Source organism: Antechinus flavipes, chromosome 2 (genome assembly GCF_016432865.1).
Source record: "Antechinus flavipes isolate AdamAnt ecotype Samford, QLD, Australia chromosome 2, AdamAnt_v2, whole genome shotgun sequence".
In the NCBI taxonomy this organism is placed as follows: domain Eukaryota; kingdom Metazoa; phylum Chordata; class Mammalia; order Dasyuromorphia; family Dasyuridae; genus Antechinus; species Antechinus flavipes.
Genome location: NC_067399.1, coordinates 41419260 through 41435134, shown reverse-complemented (window position 1 = coordinate 41435134; position 15875 = coordinate 41419260). Strand labels below are relative to the sequence as shown.

General features: G+C 38.5%; 1 protein-coding gene across 2 annotated transcripts in view; it reads right to left on the bottom strand.

Moving 5' to 3' along the window:
* The window catches only part of LOC127547655 (hydrocephalus-inducing protein homolog), a 78817-nt gene that overhangs the window by 62369 nt on the left and 573 nt on the right, over nt 1-15875 (bottom strand). The gene's annotated exons all lie outside the window — the stretch shown is intronic.

The window sequence follows — 15875 nt, the reverse complement described above, 5'->3', positions numbered from 1 at the left end:
GTGAAGAAGTTGCTCCCCCATCTGCTTCCAACAATGGCTTACGTGACATATACTGTTCTTTCCTATATATTGTTTTCCCCTATTAGAAAGTGAGCTTCTTGAGGACAGAGTCTGTGCTTATTACAAAGCCTGGTACACAGTAATAGTTTAATAAATGTTTATTCATTTGTTCATCCTAGTTAGAGCTACTTTGTGACTAAAGCTACATAAGGGAAGAGTGATTCACAAGTGAGCATTGTTATTTTGGTATTCCCATCTGTGTTCTATTGGTTTAGCTGACACAAATCTTTACTTCTTTAGATTTTGTAACCTTGTCTGAGTGTGGGCAATGAGCCAGAAATGTGAGCTATTCCCTCAAGTTTAACAGAGCTTCTTTATGTCATGGGAGAGCTGCTAACACATGAGTTATGTTTAAATCTTCAGCCTGTGAATCTACAAATAAGTTTAGGGTAAAAATGGGGTTATAGGAAGATATCCTTCCTAGAACAATTTCTGAATTTAACTGGCTCTTCTCATGAAGTTAAAATAAGAACTACTTAAAGATACTTATTCTTAAAAATTTTCAGTTTGTTGACCCTGTACATCCAACAGAAATCCCTTAAAACAAGGCCTAAATAAAGGAAAAATGTTTAGCAACTCAATAATAAAGCTAGTTGGGCACCCAAACCCTCTTTGCCCAAGTCCCAGTATTTTTTGGACTCTTCACAAAGGTGCCCTCCATCACCACATGGCACTTAATATATCCCATGCTGTATCATTTGAACTGCATCCCCCTCTAAACTGTATGCTATTGAGGGCAGGGTCCATGTAGTTTTCATCCTTGTGTCTCCTAGAGTTTAGCACTGGTCTCAGCACAAAATAGAAGCTTAATAAATACTTACTCAATTTAATTGCATGGATCTTTCACAAAATTTTAATCAGCAGTAGTAGTATAAAGGGCCATGAATCTCAATCTATACCCAGCCTTTAGGGGGCCACAATTCACAAAAGCTAAAGACTCTCAGGTATATTTTCAATCCTGTTTTTAGAGCTTTGCATCCTCACTAGTGGCTATGATTTAATGCTACAATGCTCTTTTATCTAAAATGTCAAATGTAATTATTTTACTTTCTATCACATGGCTTTTATAACTAAAAGCAGCAATCAAAACCAATGGAAGATGATAAACAACTATTAGAGCAATCTGAGAAGTCAGAAGACCTGGATTTCAATTACACTTCTAGCACATTCTGGCTGCCAGGCTTTGATAAAGTCACTCATCACTTCTCTCTCTAGAGACAGCACTAGGTGATGAGCAAGCAGGTGCGGACTTGAATAGGTCAGGAAGTTTTCTCCCTGGAAGTCTTCTGAACCAATGCAATCACAAATCTGATGCAAGAACATTTGGGGAAGGAAGAGAAAGGAGAGCGGGAAGGGTTGCAACGCAATACACTTGAATATCCTGGCACATAACACAGCAATTTTTCTTCTTTCCATTATCGGAGTGGCGAGTACTGCCAGGGAAATTCCTGGGGAGTTGCTTTAATAGAAACTATTCAAAACAGAAAAATGATTTAATAAATAATACATGGCCGAGCCAGATCAATGTCTAATGCAACTCAGTAAATTATCTGTGTTCCCACCCCTCCAATATCATCAACAACACAATTGATTCCCAAATAGGAATTCTTAAAGAAATCCTACAATGTCAGGGCTGGGAGGTACCTTGGAGAGCGCCTAGCCCACTCCCACAGGCTTGTGCAGGCTAGACTGAAGTCATCCACTGTTAATGGCAGAGCTGATGCTAGGATTTCTTTATCCCATGCCAAAGACCAAAGTTCTTAATAGGATAACATAATAACTGCATTTGATAGATAGTACCTCTCTCCAGGGTTGGTTTTGAGAATCAAATGATTCCCCTTCTATCTAATTTTTTAAATTCCCACAGTTTCAGGGAAGTTAATCAACTAAAGGAAGCTTCATAAGAAGAAAATATATCAAGGAAAACAGATGTAAGTAAGGGTCAATAAGACCTTTGGCCATTGGATTGTTTACATGAAGCTAGACATGATGGAGGTTCACTATAGATGCTCACCTCTGACCTGAGAAATCCCATCCTAGAATAGAGGGTGATAAGGGATTCCTTATAGATACTGGGATCTTAAAGAGTGTCTTAATTGCATGATATTATATTGTGCTGATTACATCATCAAGCAAATAATGCCTAATTTTTAAAAAAAGAATTACTGTCATATGATTGATTTATTTTGGATTTCACAAAGATTTTCCCCTCAAAAATTATTTTCCCAAAGTAATACATACAAAACAAAGGTGTCTAACACAAATACTTCTGTTGTACAACCCAAACCAGACTAAAATGTAATTGGGAAATATCAGCAAAATAAGTAAAAATAGAATAGGATGTAAATGTTGTTAATGAATGGTTTTCTAAGTTCGTATGCAGCGATCCTCCTTTAGGTTTGACTCCACTCTGTAAATTCAGGAGCTGTTAGGTGGCTTGGTAGATAGAGCTCTGGACTTGGAGTTGGAAAGGTGAGTTCAAATCTAGCCTCAGACACTGACTTGCTATAGGACCCTCAACAAGTTACTTCCCCCTGTCTGCCAAAGTTTTCTCAACTGCAAAATGGGGATAGTAATAGCATCTATTTCCCAGGGCATTTAATATAAGGATCTCATGAGATTAGAATACAAATGTAATAATAGCACCCATCTTCCAGGACACAAATGAGATATTTTTAACATAGTGTCTGGCACATACTAGGTCCTTAATAAATGCTTTCCCCATCCCTTTCCTTTCCCTCTGATTTCTTCAAGGATCTATGATTTCATTAACATTGATGCCAGCAGAAATCACAACACTTCTATAACTTAGTAAGCAGTCTTCAAGAATAACTAGAACTGTTTTTGCCTTTCTTTGTATTCTCAGTGCTTAGTACAGAGTGCCAGGCACATAGTAGGATGTAATTGCTTGTTGGATTGATTTAACCTAGGGATGATCAAGTCCAAATGCAGCTAAATTGATCCTTAGGTAATCACTCCATGAGGAGTCATCAGGATAAGTCATGAGTAGGGAACTTTAGAATTATTATTTAGAAAACCATTTTCAGTCTTACAAATCACAAAAGTCATTCATAGATGTCAATTCAAACATGCTGGGTATCAAAAGACATACCATGTGTACCTATTGTTGTTAAGTCTGTTACTTTCAAATTTAGTTAAAATTAGTATTAGGAAATTTAAAAATGGCCAAAAATAGATGTACAGAAAGGAAGATATACCATCTTTCCAAAATAGGCCAAGAACAATTTGAAATAAGTTTGGTTCTCAATCTGTCCTTAATTAATAACAAGCAGGTCTGACCCAATATTCTCAATTATTCACCTTTTACTAATTCCTTGATGAGTCATCCTTGCTGTGAGAATAACAACTCCATATATTTATGTTCACTTCAGGTCCTTGGGGGGGGGGGGGGAGAGAAGGCTAGGGATTAGTGATCCAAGACCGAACTGGTTAAATTTAGGGACTCATTTGTAGAGGGCAGTGTCCCCAGCCACAAATAAAGGTTTTGTGAAGATAAGTAATTTAACCTGCTGGTCTATGCCTCTGAGCATAATTAGGCAGCTGCGCCCTCATAATAAGGTACAGATGGTTAATTGCACTGGCAAATAACCACTTGCTTGTGGGTGCGAAAGAGAAATTGTACCTAGAAACTCGAGAAGCGAGCTTGGGAGCTTGAGTCCATCACTTATCTGCTTGCAGAGGACCCACTTCTTGAGGGGTTCAGGCACAACGGGTCTCTCTGGCAGGGAGTGACCCAGGGGCACGACCTGGCTGTCCCCTGAACCCCCTTCTCCATCTCTGGTTTCTCTGCCCCCTCCTCCCCTCAGTGTCACCACCTCCTCTGGAAAGCCTCATCGGACCCCCAGTATTTGGCAAAGTCTCTCCATCCCACTAACCCAGTCCTTAATTATCTGGGCACACCCTGATCAGTAATCTGCATGGCTTGAGGGCTGAAACTGCCTCATTTCACTTCTCTCTGGGATGCTCTACATCCAGTGTAGGTTTGTGGATTTAGGGTGACCGTCAGCCCCAATCCTCAGAGAGACATAGGGGTGCAAAGTGAGTCACCCAGAATCATGTCAAGGTCTGAAGCAGCCTCTGAACCCCGGGCTCACTAACTCCCAAGTCCAGTACTCCTAGACACTGCAACGCCCTGCCCTGGGGTGCTCACCTGGTGCCTGGCACAAAGTAAGCACTTCTTAAATACTTACTGAATTAAACTGAGTTCCATGGGGAAGACATGACATTAACTCTTCTGAGCCTTTACTGCATGGTGGCCCAGAACTTCAATATGAACCTCTTTCAGGAAGAACCATTTTTATCCTTAGAGCTTTGCCGAATAAGTCCTCCAGTGAATTTTTTAGCAAGGGGATTAGATTGATTTTTCAGGGGTCTCATTAGACCTTAAAGTCATTTTCTAGTCTAGAAAATGTGAAACATTTCATTGCAACCCGTGCAAAACTGCTGACATGAGTTTTATGTGCTGAAAACTTATCAGAGAAAACAGATGTAAGTAAGAGTCAATAAGACTATTACTCAAATAAATAATGCCTAATTTTAAAAGAATTGTACATTATTATACAAGACATTATACATATGCAAGGCAAGATAAATGAGACACATTCTCCGATACTCTTCAGAATGTCCATGGTGTTGTCCCTGGACTTAGGAAGAGATGGTACGTCTATATTCCAGCTATCATAACTTGCACAAAAAGTTCAAAATGATCTGGCTTGAGCCCATCTAGTCCCATAGCTTTTTTGTGGCAAGAACAAGATGTGAGACAAAAGGGAACAGAAATGTGTGTGGAAAAAGGCCTGTTCTGGCGTAGTTTTTAGCCAGCTGACCATTCGGCAGGGGCTAAGTTGTAGAGTGTAGAGTGAATGGTATAGAAAGCAGTATATAATAACAATAATGCTTTGGGGTTTGCATAGCACCTTTCCTCTGAAGGACTCAGTGTTTCAAAATCCTATTCAATATAATTGGGCGTTAGGGAAGGGAAGTTGCTTCCAATGGGTTTTAATTACTAAGAACACATTATCTTCTTAGGAACCATCTGTGTAATTGCAAATACAAACAGTAGTATAAAACAAAAAAAAAAAAAAATGATGAACGGCTACAGAAATTCAAATACTACCCTCATTTTCCTCTATCACTAAGAGTCGGTTGTTTTAACCTAACCTAGCCATGTTGGGAAATAGTACATTGCCTTTTCACTGCTCTATAATATTTTATAATTTAGCTACTGTCAGCCTACAATTTATTATAGAAGCTTAGTCTGGTGGAGCTGAGGTTATTAATTAAGGGTTCTTAGATTACATCCCCCTGTTATTCCTTTTTATTAAACTTCAATTCTTTCTGACAGTGACATGGATCAGATATCAATAGAAATGAAATAAAAAAGTTCTTCTCTTTCCATTTCCTAACTAAATCTTAGAGGATGAATTTACTATGCATCCCTCATCATTAATTACCCAGGAAACTTTTCAGTATTTGCAATGATGTCATTTTTGGCTTTCATGAACACAAATTTCTGCCTTTTTGGTTTGGAAATATGTTTACCACAATGTTATTATTAAAAGCTACATGTATTATTAATAGTTTGGGATCTGAATATAAATAGGTTAACTTTGAAATTTGTTTTAATTACACATTTTAATTTTTCCCAAACCAACGAGGAAAACTTGGAAGGATTATTTATCATAAAAACAAGCAATCACTACAATATATTTGATTCAATGGATCACTGATTCAAGTCCAGTTCTTTAACTTGGACTGCAATCATAATTTGAAAAACTCCTCCTATATAACTCCTCCTTTCCAAGTTCACAGACTGCAGGCAACTTGAAGGCTCCTACTGCCTCAGGTGCTCTAGTCTCAAGAGTCTCCTCTATACTCTAGTCACGCTCCACACAATGGCCAAAGTGACTTTCGAAAATGGATGTCTAACCATGTCACTCCCTTTCCACATCCCTATTCATCAGACTCCAGGGGTTCCCGATTTTCTCTGGGATTAGAGAGAAATCCCTCTGGTTCAGGAATGCCTCCTGCTCCTCTCTCCTTCTCCCAGAGTCTACATTGACACAAGCCTATTTATTCTCCCTTACATACAACACCTTCCTTTCCTGTGAATGTTCTACCTCCTCAACTCCTGGTTTTCCTGATTGCCTTCAACAACAAAAGTCTGCCTGGATTCCAGGCTGACTAAAGGGGTAAGTTCACAAAAGGAGGAGGAGGTCAGGATGGCAGGCAGCAGCTCCTAAAACCATTAACTCTTGACATGAAAGGCTTCATGATCTATGTTCATGGGTCCTTTTACCATTAAAGCAAATACATGTATGGATGGCCTTCCAAGGACAACCCAGGACATTTAATAAACTAACTGCTCCTTCTTACCATTTCAGGGCTCATGTCTATTCTACAATTCAGAAAAATAAGTTAGAGGATAGGAAATTGGCTAGTTTGTTTTGTTTTGTTTTGTTTTGTTTTGTTTTGCTGAGGCAATTGGGGTTAACAACTTGCCCAACCTCACACAAGTAGGAAGTGTTAAGTATCTGAAGTCACATTCAAATACAGGTCCTCCTGACTTCAGGGCTGGTGCTCCATCCATTGCAACAACTAGCTATCCCAGTTAGATTTTTTAAATGAAATTATTGCAGATGTTTTCACATGCATTATTTGATGATGTAATCAGCACAATATAGTATCATGTAATTAAGACACTCTTTAAGATCCCAATATCTATAAGGAATCCCTCATCACCCTCATCAAATCCCTAGGATGGGATTTCTCAGGTCAGAGGTGAGCATCTATAGTGAACCTCCATCATGTCTAGCTTCATGTAAACAATCCAATGGCCACCAAATAAGGTTATTTCTGCTGTTATCACTGTCAGGAAAACAAATACAATTTTGGCATATATACAAGACACAGCCTTGAAAACAGCATTTTGCTCTGCTGCCTCAAATGCTCTTTTTCAGTTAATAAAAAAGTAAATGCATTGTCACCTAACCTTTTCAGTTGGTCTTATGATGGTAAAGATGTGGCCTACTGTTTCAAATTTCCATCTTCAGTCTTTCCCTTTCCCATATCTCTTGGCTGTCATGGAGACTTGGTTCTGTCCTGATGACCCAAGGCCATCCATCCTAGCCCCACTCTCCAGCACTGTTGGTGCTTTCACTCACTCCCTGGGAGAGTTAGAAACTCTCTTCCACATCCAAGCTCTCACCATCTCTCAGTCACTCCTTCTCCTTTGAGGTTCAATCACTCCGTAGCTACCACCTCCTCACAGTTCTAGAATCTATTATACACTGACCATGAGAACATTTCACCATCTCTCAGTCACTCCTTCTCCTTTGAGGTTCAATCACTCCATAGCTACCACCTACTCACAGTTCTGGTAGCTTTATCCACTGACCATGAGAACATTCCTCTTTTTTTCTTCAATGAGTTCAGTGTCCCCAGCTCCTGCCCTCATAGTAAAAGACTTTCACTTACATATTGATATTTCTTCTAACACCTTAACTTCCCAGTTTTTCAACTTACTCATTTCCCATGACTTCTTTCTCCACTCCACCTCAGCTATATGCAGCAATGGCCATATCCCCTGGATCTTGCCATCAACCACAAATGTTTCACTTGCATGTTCATGATCTCTGAATTCCTTCTAACCATTCAACACCAAACCCAGTCTTCATTTTCCCCAAGAAGTCTAATCCTTCTGTCCTTCAGTTCTTTGGCCTTCCCCATCTTAATTCCTTGGTGAACCAATCCAATCTCATACTGTCCTCTTCTCCCAAGTTCCTTGGATCCTTATCCTATCATCAATCTTATCTTGCAAAGCCTCAGACTTGGATTATTCTACACTCTTGTATTCACAACCTATTTAGCAAAAATGGAGAAAATCACAAAACTGTGCTGACTAGGCCCACCACAAATTTATGTCACTTAATTTCAACTGAGCCCTGACAGTTGCCCTTCCCTACCTGAGTCATCACAATGGCATTTCCAAATCTTTTTTAGCCCTCTATGTTTCTCTCTCCCCACACTCATATTTCCTCATTAGGAAAACCACTTCTTGAGAATCCCTCTTCTTCCTTTTCATCTCATCTCAAATTCTGCCACATCAGCCTTAAGAAATCGTCCTTCTCTTTGCCAAAGCCAACCCTTCTGCCTGCCCAAGTGATGCCGCTCCAAATCGTCTTTTCTAGCAGCTTGTCCCTGCTGTTCCTCTTTAATCTTTCTCTACTGGCTGCTCCCTTTGGCCCATAAATATGTCCATGCCCTTGCCATCCACAAAACTTTCCCTGAATCCAACCCACCAGTCATCATCCCTATATCTTCTCCCTTTTGTGGCAAAACTCCTTGAGAAGACTAATCTGTCTTCCCCATCCTTTTCTCTAACTCTCTTTTCCTACAGTCTGGCTTCCTACCTAATCATTCAACCAAAACATCTCTCAAAAATCACCCAAAATCTCATTTCATCCTTAACAGCCCTCCAGTCCATTGCTATTTTTCCCCCTCACTGCTTCTGTTTTCTGAATAGAGATTGTCAAATGCTCTGCTATCATCCCTGCCTGTCATGGCTTTTTGCTGACCATTTAAAGGCTTTTCTTGGTCCTTCACCCCCTTGACCTCTTGTGCTCTGCTTCTCCTGGGGCTCCCCATCCCTCTTAATTCTCCGGTCTGACCACTCCAAGGTTTCCTTTGCTGGATTTTTGGACAGGCCATATTCCTAAGCATAAATGTCCCCCAGGACTCTTCTCCCCTACATCGCTACCATTTCAACTTCCATGGATCATCCCCATATTGACTTATGCATCTCAACCTCTCTCCTAACTTCTAAACTCCCATCTCCACTGGCCCACCTGATCCAGGCCCTTATCACCTCATGTCTGGACTAGTGCAATAGGCCCCGGTTGGTCTCTCTCTGCCCCAAATCTCTCTCCAGTTTAGTCCATCCTTCATTCAGCTTCCTAAAGTTCACTTATGACCATATCACACCTTCCCCACCCAATAAACTCCAATGACTCCCTTTCACCTCCAGATTCAAAGTAAAATCTTCTGTGCGCCATTCAAAGCTCTTCATAATCTGGTCCCTTCCTACCTTTCCATGCTTCTCTCCCTTGGAGTCCCTTTTCACAAGAAGCCTTTCCCGCTTCCTCCCAGTTCCTTGTTATGCTTTCCCTCTACTGATTATCTCCAATTGACACTTCCTCCATTTTGTACATAATTGCTCATGTGTGATCTCCCCTACTAGACTGTGAGCTCTTTGAGGACATGGATCACCTTTTTGCTTTTCAATGCTTGGCACATAATAGGTACTTAATACTTTTTTGAATGGCTATTACTTCTTGCCAAAAAGGTTTCTTTTGATGCCTCAACAAAGACATCCTTAACTGTGTGTCAATTATTCTCATCATAATTTTGTGTACATAGAAATGTAGTAAGATGGCTCAATAGTTATTATTTTCCTGATCATTTTTGTAATAATGTGATATGAATTTTTCCCTATAACTATTATTTTCCTCTCCTTCAGATGCCAGATCCCTCAATACCCTCAAAACTGCTACTGTGAGCACAAAATTCCTAGTTCATAGGTTTCTATCACCTTTGTTTTTTTCAATGCCACTTTTTTAATAAGCAATCTGAGTCTATAGTGACCTAAATATAGTAGCACCCCTATTCTTGATAGTTATAAGTTTTTTATGTAAAAAATCTTTACAAATCTTTTCCATAATTTATTAACCTCCCTAAAGTTTAACTGTTTAGTTGAGTCCTCATAAAGTTGAAACTGTTCTTTTCCTCTCCAGTACTTCTATTTTCTAAGTAAATATTGAAAATTCTGCCAGCATCCCTCTATGTAAGGTTTTATAAATGTGTTTATATTCTGAAGTATGTTGCCCTTGGTTGCTGCATCTCTCTTTGCTTGACAATTTAGTCAAATGTTTGCTAACTAAGGCAGTTTTTAGATTCTTTTGCTTTCCTAATTTTGGTCATTGATTTGTATCAATTAACTTCTAAAAATAACTATTGTAATTGGTTTCTATGTCTTGTTCTTTATCCATTCACCATTTTTGGTATCAATATCCTATTAAATAAGTCAAATTGGAGTCATTTTAATTATAAGCCAACTCTCTTCTCATTTTCATTCTTTCTCCCAGTTTTGTATTAATTTTTATTTTTATTCTAGCAAGAATACAGAAAGAAATGACTTACCTATCAGTAATAAGTCACTTCCAATCTGTCAAAAATGTAATCATATCCATCTCTTTAAATGTTATTAAATGTTTACCATGAGAACCCCCTGTGTTCAGAATCTCTGATTCCACCATCAGAGTCAGTATTCATCATGTGGAAGTTCTTTGTGGTCTACAAGTTTTTGGCCTGTCTCTTCCTTATTCCTGATCATATTTTTTTCTTATTTGAAATCCAATTTTATTTTATTTTCAGTTCCAAATGATTCCTCCCCTCCCCAACCATTAAGAAGGAAAGAAAAACAAAACCTATTACAAATATGTACTGTTATACAAAACAAATTTCCACAATAGTCATGTCCAGAAAATAAATAAAACAAAAGAGGAGAATATAGGCATCTGAGTTTTATCAGCTGCTTATCTAGAGGTCCATAGTATGTTTCTTCATGAGTCCTTTGGAATTGTGGTTGGTCATTGTATTGATCAGAATTGCTAAATCTTTCAAAGTTGATTATCTTTACTATATTGTTAATATGCAAATGGTTTTCCTGATTCTGATCATTTCATTTTGGATCAGCTAATACAAGTCTTCCTTACATCTTTTTTTCCGAAATACAATACAATAGTATTCTATTATATTCATATATCTTAATTTGTTCAACCATTCCCTAATTGATGAGTATCCCTTCAGTTTCCAATTCTTTGCTACTACAAAAAGAGCTGCCATAAAAAATTTTTTATGTATGGATCCTTTAATTTTTTCTTTGATCTCTTTGGTGGTTCAACCCTAACAGCAACATGGCAAGGTTAAAGGCATATATAGTTTAATAATTTGGGTGGTATATTCTAAATTATTTTCCAAAATGGATATACTAGTTCACAGCTCTAGAAATAATGCAATAGTCTGGCTATTTTCTCACATTCCCTCTAGCATTTATCTTTTTTCTTTTTTTTTCCATCTTCACAAATCTAAATACAAGATGATATATAAGAGTTTTAATTTGCATTTCTCTACTTATTAATGACTTAGAGGATTTCTGAATCATATTTTCTGACATATCAACTGCCAACTTCACCAGTTGTCACTAGCATTAAAGTATATGTTGATTTAATTTGAAGGATTTCTCTCTTTACTCTTCTGCAACAGATGTCAGCATATAAAATGAAATTATATGCACTGATTTTTTTTTTTTTATCAAATGCTCATGATGAGTACTAAAATCTGAGATGATCAATTGGTCCACAAAAATAATGTGTTTTAATACTTTTGCAATCACAATAAAACCAACTTCGGCAACAATTTTTCCTCTCATGGGCAATCTATTCAGAACTTCCTTCTGTTTTCTGGCTTCATGTATGATGATAATGTCAAGATTTTAAAAATTCAGTATCTCCAGTGGTAAATTCATTGAATCACTGTACAAGATCTCACAGCAGCAAAGTTAATACTACAATTTTCAGTTACTTTCTCTCTCTCTCTCTCTCTCTCTCTCTCTCTCCCTCCCCCCCCCCCCCCCACTCTCACTGCCATCATAGAAGCAGAAACCTTGTACTAGAGGTTGTTTTGAAGGTATTGGTTGAATTTGATTGTTCCTGATTTGCCTTTCAACTCTGAAATTCTGTGATTGAGTCCCAGTAATTATGGTAATCAGGGAAGGCTTTGAAGGAAGCTAGGATCTCTACAAGACAGAATTGCTTATCTATTGCAAAAGCCAAAGAATTCATCACCAAGTATCCAATCCACTGGAGTTTCTCTGTATTTGGCTAGGTTTTGCTCTTGATATATTTGAAGCCTTTCTGATATGATAGAATCCACCAAAACTTACACTCTAAGGTCAGTTCCAAGCTACAATAAGGTATCTAAGTAGGAATTGATATGAATAATATAAAAACTACAAGAGTTCACTCATTGGCATATTTGTCATGGAAGAACACTGCAAGTAAACAATTAATTGGTTCTCAAAAATGAAATTAATAGAAAGATGGAGGAGGAAGTTTGAATTACCCTTGGGAAACTATAAAATTATTTTAATGACTCTAAACTTTTCCCTGAAAAAAAGATCTAGATATTTAAATCAATATTCTTTTAGCACTTTCATAAGATAGTGAGTAATGGATTACTACATTCTTCAATGAACTGAAATTAAGGATCGCTTAAATGGTAGTGAAGACACATGAGCAGGTGACAACATATTACCAAAAAAAAAAAATTATGAAGTAGTATAAAGAAAATGATTAAGAAAGCATATGAATGGACAAATATAAGCTGTCACATGTCCAATGGAAACCACATGCTCTGATGGCATGCTCCTAATGTCAAGAAAAAGGAAAAGCAATTTCCAGAACATCAGGAGAACTACTTATAACTACCTGATAGGAAGAGCCCGACAAGAGTAAAAGAGAACGGTCAAGTAGGAATGAATTGACATCTGCATTGTAAGAGAATATATTCATATAAATGAAATCCTATATTCATGAATATAATTGTAATACTGCCTATATCCTACTATATTCCAAAATTTGATTGTGTTCCTCAAGTCTCCAGTATATAATCGTTAAATCTCCCACAATACTATTAAAATCAATGATCTTTATAAGATCACTGTCCATCTAGATGACAAGCCTATTATTTTCTCCATTGCTAGAATACAAACCAATACATTGTTCAACAGTTTTACCACCATCACTTATCCTTCAATCTTTTTTTCTGATACAAACCTCCCAAACCTAATTTTTAGTCTCGATGAGCCCTCCCCCCAAAAAAAATTCTGCATTCCTTCTCACTTCCCAACCCATTACTTTTGTTCTGGCCTTCCCTCTCTATTTTCTCTCCCTTTGCAGTTGTGACCCCATGCTTCACTAGCTCAACCACACATTAACCAGACACTTAATCTATTGTCATTCATATTTTATCAAACCAGCCCTAGCTTACCCCATCATATGCTTTCTTTAAGTCATAGGACCAGGTCAACCTGGTTTCCTACCAATTATGCTGATCCCAACTGCTCAGAGACATTTTTGTCCTTCCTAGGGTCAGGCTCCACAAGCATCATTCCACTTTTTCCTTTCTCTCCTATAACCTCTTCTCTACTCTTCAAGAGCAAACTTTTGCCAAGTCCCATCTGCCCTTGATCAATAGCCCGACTCCCTTTCCTATGAGCCCAGCACTCTTCCATTCTTGGAACACTCTACTTGACCTTGCCATCAAGCCAACCTAGCACTTATGGTTCCATTGCTTCTCAAAGCCAAATTTCCATAAAGAATTACCTTCACTATTTGCCTCCAATTCTTCACCTCCCACTCAATTGTCAGTCTGTTGCCAAAGAAATCTTCACTGCTAAAGGCAATGAGCTTTCTTAGTTCTCATCTTTCTTGATCTGACACTAATGATCAAAATATCTGCAGAGACTCTTTCCCCTGGCTTGGCTTCTGGATTCTACTCTGAGTTCTCCTCCTCCTCTTCCTTCTTAGCTGAGTCATCATCATCCTCTTTTCTCTAAATTAAGTGGGGAGGACATCCCACAAGGCTGTCCTGCTCCCCTTCTCTTCTACTTTTAGATTCTTATCGCCTCATCTGTCCCATGGGTTCATTTATCATCTCTTTGCAGACAATGCTCTGATCTATATGCCTAGCCTGTATCTTTCCTGTACTCTAGTATTGCATTTTCAACTGTGTGATTGAAATTTCCATTAGATTCCTATAGGGCATCATAAATTCACATGTTAAAAAACCGAACTCATTATATTTCCCCAAAACCTATCCTTCTTCCAACTTCCATATTTCTTTAGACAGCATCATGATCCTTCTGGTCACCCAGATGTATGACCTTAAGGGACATCTTGATTCCTCTCCTGTACTCTAATATCATATTGATTGACCAGTCTTACATCTTTCACATCCATCCTTCTTTCCAATCACACTGTTTCTGCTCTAGTTCAGGTCCTCATCCTAACTTCAAATCACTCTCTCTTCTTTTAAAAATAACTATTTTTTTTAAAAATTACATGTAAACAAAAAATATTTAACATTCAGGTTTTTTTTTAAGTTCAATAATTCTTTCCCTCTCTCCTTCTTCTCCCTTCCCTCTTCTCTTGAAAGGCAAACAAATTTATTTAAATTATACATGTGCAGACACGCAAAACATTTTCATATTAGCCATGTTGCAAAAGAAAACACAGAGGAAAAAAATAAAGAACATTTTTAAAAATATGCTTCATTTTCATATTAGCCATATTGCAAAGGAAAACAGAAGGAAAAAATAAAGAACATTTTTTTAAAATATGCTTCAATCTGCATTCAGATCCCATCAGTTTTCTCTGGAGATGGATAGCATTTTTCATCATAAATCTGAATTGTCTTGGACCATTTTATTGTTGAGAACGATAACTCATTCACAATTGATCACTCTTACAATATTACTGTTATTGTGTATAATATTCTCACTTCATTTTGCATCAGTTCATGTAAGTCTTTCCACTTTTTCTGAAACCAGCCTACTTGTTGGATCTTATATAGCACAGGAGTATTCCATCACAAAAATGGACCACAACTTACTCAACCCTGCCCCAGTTGATGGACAGCCTCTCAGCTTCCAAGTCTTTGCCACCACAAAAAGAACTGCTATAAATATTTTTGTATGCGCATATATAAGTCCTTTTCCTTTTTCATTGACCTCTTTGGGATACAGGCCTACCAGTGGTATTGATGCATCAAGTAGTATGAGCAATTTTATCCATCTTTGAGCCTACTTCTAAATTGTTCTCCAGAATTAGATGGCAGAGTGGATAGAACACCAGGCCTGGAGATAGGAAAACTAAATCTTCCTGAATTCAAATCTAGCCTCAGACACTTAGTAGCAGAATATCCTGAGCAAGTCATTGCCTCGCTTTCCTCCCCTGTCAAATGAGCAGGAGAAGAAAATGGCAGAGCGCCCCAGAATCTTGGCCAAGAAAACTCCAAATGAGACCACAAAGGGTGTCAAACAATTAAACAACAGGGTCTTCTCATGCGTGGCTCTGTTACAGAGCTCTCCCATCACCAGAGCCCTGCCTGTGTCACCATTATTATTTGCGCGCTTATTACTGTTTTCCAATCCTGAGACAGACTCCTCTGGTCTCTCCATCACAGCGCACAGGTGGTGCCCCTCATTCTGGGCTGCCACAGCTTCTCGAGTCCTGGGCATCCCACAGTCTGTTAGCCACCCCTCACAGCGACGGTGACATCGCCTTGGTAACCGTACAATCTGTGCCTTCACCCTTGTCACTAAAAAACGTAAAGATGGCCGGGCTGAGGCTGTGAACTCAAATCTAGCCTCAGACACTAATGACCTTGAAACCCAACTCATCTAAACTCAGTTTGCCTCAGTTTCCCCACTTGTGAAATGGAGTGTGATAGCACCTCTGTCCCACAGACAGTAGTTGTGAGGATAAATGAGATAATACTGTCAAGTACTTTGCAAACTTTAAGGTTTAACAATACAGGATTCAAAAAGGCAAAGAAGGTGAGCGACTTGTCCAGGATCCCACAGTTAGGACGCATCTGAGGCTGAACTTGGCCCTGGAGTTCTGCCCCTGCCGGGCATAGAACTGATCCTGGACTAGTCACTTTGCCTCAGTTTC